Source organism: Gavialis gangeticus, unplaced genomic scaffold (assembly GCF_001723915.1).
Source record: "Gavialis gangeticus isolate Ggan-Ray unplaced genomic scaffold, GavGan_comp1, whole genome shotgun sequence".
Taxonomy (NCBI): Eukaryota; Metazoa; Chordata; order Crocodylia; family Gavialidae; genus Gavialis; species Gavialis gangeticus.
Window position 1 is genome coordinate 3,490,106 of NW_017728991.1, and position 3,185 is coordinate 3,493,290.

Sequence of the window (3,185 nt, forward strand, 5' to 3'; positions counted from 1 at the left end):
CCAAAAAAAAAAAAAAAAAAAAAAAAAAAAAAAATAGTCAACAGAAGAAGAAAAATCATTCTGATGAAAGCAAATGCTGAACTTAAGCCATCATGGACTGGGAACACTAGCAAACCCATGAATGTCAATGTAAAGTAATTTTCCAAAGTACTTTTACAGAGGGATATTATAGTTCCTTTTGCATCTAATCCTGCTACTTGACTACGGAGAGGAAACAAGGAAGCAAGACATGAATTAATCAAAGTCCTCAGAAATGAAAGTTCATCTTACTGGGATAAATCTGGAGAGCTCCACTAAATTTCCCCTCTATACTGCACACACAGAGCAAATGACTTCCCCTTCTCCAAGGCTTCTAGTCATCAGACTTGCAGGTGCTGTTTCCCTGACTTCAGACCTGATCCACTGGGTGAAACCACTGTCTGCTAAAGCACAGAGGTGCTCTCTTATTCCTATAGCCCTCTTATCCCTATTTACAGCTGCTAATTGTGGTAAAGCTGACTATCAGCAAGCTTTTATCCTGCAGCATCCCACCAGCAAACCTCTGAGAGCTGATGCAGATTTCTGAGTGTCTGAGGTTGACAGGATCCCATGGGCCAAGTCTTTCCATCTCTCTGGCAACTTCCAGCCACAAAAAAAAAACAAAACACAAAGGCAACTTACTTCAAGCTAGGATCAATGCACTGACATGACCTTCAAAAAGCAATATTTTAACCAGGATTCCCAGAAGTTACCACTTTTGAAGGATACTTATTAGGATAATGAGCCCATTAAGCCACCATGTCAAAAGAAGGGGGAAAAAAAAAAAAAAAAAAGCATTAACCATTTTTCTCCTAAAACAAGAAGGGCTCAACTTGTATATAGATGAAGCAACATCATTTTATTAACTTATCAGCCTTATTAGCTCTCTGTCAGAGGCCCCATTTAGAAATGGCTCTGCCTGGACTTCTAAATCCACTAGCAAAGTTGTATTTATCAGCACATCTTACTCCAGAAAGAGAAAGTGCAGTCTCTGACCCTTGCCGAAATACAGCATGGTAATGCAATCAGATACTCTTACTGGCTTATACTTTTTGGAAACCTCCTTCCTTAGTTGCTTAAGACCTGTGTGGTTGCAGGTGTTAAGCACACAGGACACTAAAACCTCTCTGTTGCTTTCTAAACGAGCTGCCCCACCACCAATAGAAAGATCAGCAGCATCAATGATAACACAACCAGATGTGCCCCAAACCTATATTTCAGCTAAATAAAGATCTTCTAAGCTACAGACCTAAAAAGCCATACACTAACCCTGCCCCACAAACCTCCTTTCTTCCCCTATCTTCTTTGCTCTCTCTTTTATAGTGGTCAGCACTCCCATCAATGCCTTGTTACACTGCACACCTGCCCTGTCCACTGCAGCCTTTAACCCTGTACTTGACAGTCTGGAGAGAGAGACTACTTTGCAAAGCTTCATTTCTGTTTTCAAGCCTAACCTTCAGCATGGCATCCTGCTTCCATGAAATTAAGTACAGCAAATGATTATGCAATTCATTTTAAATCCATCTGGAGTAATAGCTACTGGGGGGCTAGCTTGATAGTCACATTAAATTCTCCTTTTTTCGCACAATCTTGGGCTGACTTCCTCCCCCCCCCCCACTTCTAACTCACTTGTGCTCTTTCTTCTGCTGCAGAGGCACTCTCAAAGTGACAAGTGAACACTGCTTGCATTGTGGTCTGGTGGCTGGATCCCTGGAGGAAAAGCCATGGATCTGGGTTCTGCCCTTGTCTCTGCCACTCAGCAGCTCCCTGATCTTGAGGAAGTCATAACCCCTTGCTCCCCTCCCCTCTGCCCCCAGCCTTGTCTCTGGCTGGCTCATTTGCTATATCTGCAAGAGGGAGCCTAATGATGTTATATGCCTTTGTAATCTTGCATAGTTTCTGCAGTCAGAAGGAGCTCTGAAAGGCCCATTCAGATACAGACGGTCATGGTTCTGTAATGTGAAAGCTGATTTGTGACCCATCTGCCTCTGGAGTGGCACCACAGAGGGGAGATCCTCTGAAAAGCTTGGCCAGACACCATGAAACCTTTCAGCCCTGGTGCTAGCTAGGCACTTTTCTTGCTGAATCGTTGATTGGCATCTTACAGGCCAGTTTTATTTCTGGGCATTACAGGATTACTCAACTGGAGAAATTCATGCCTGATCGGAACAAATGGTACATCTCCCTGTCCCCAGTTAAAAGTGCTCTGGAGACATGCAGCTAGCAGGGAGATGACAAGCAAATTACACCAAATGAGCATTTTCACATTGATTTAACATCGAAGCCAGAGTAGGTAGTTTATCAAAGCCAGTGGAAACCAAGGATCTTGGACCTCAACATTATTAATCATTGTGGATTAGAAAATCCAAGGCTTCTATTAATTTCCCTGACTGCTTCTGTTATCTTCTCAGTTTTTCCTGTCATCTCTTTAAGACTTTCCTTGTAAATTTTGCATTTAAGACTGTAAGAATACCATTAAAAGATGGCAAGAGGCCTGTACTTTTCTCGTAATGAAGTCTCAAGTTACGCTGGATTTTCCAATGCCAAACAAACCGAAGCCACACACCATGATGCATTGACTGCACCCAACAGGCATGCTTCAGTGAGGCCTTCTATTTTTAAACCAGCATTTGCAACAAGCTGGTTAAGGATGGTGGGATTTGCACAGGTCTGTTACTTCATGCAACCGTAAAAGATGAAGAGTAGCTACAAACACTCGGCGTGATACGGCTGCTGAAGAAACAGGCACGCCCTCCTTTTATGCACGTACAACTTCCATATTCAACCTGGGAGGAAGTTCATATTCAACCTGGGGGGGAAGTGGGCAGCAGAGTCCCCCAGGGCTCGGTCCTTGGGCCCGCACTGTTCAATTTCTTCATCAGTGATTTGGATGACGAGGTGAAATGCAACCTGTTTAAATTCGCTGATGATACCAAAATTTGGGGTGAGGTGAGCATGCTAGTAGGGAGGGAAAGACTGCAGCAAGACCTGGATAGGTTACAGGAGTGGGCTAACATAAACAGGATGTGTTTCAATACTGACAAGCACAGGGTGCTTAGGCAGTAGTAACCAGCAGCACACTTATAGAATGGGAAACTCCCTACTTGAGAGCACGGAGGCAGAAAGAGATCTTGGAGTCATTATTGACTCCAAGATGAACATGGGCC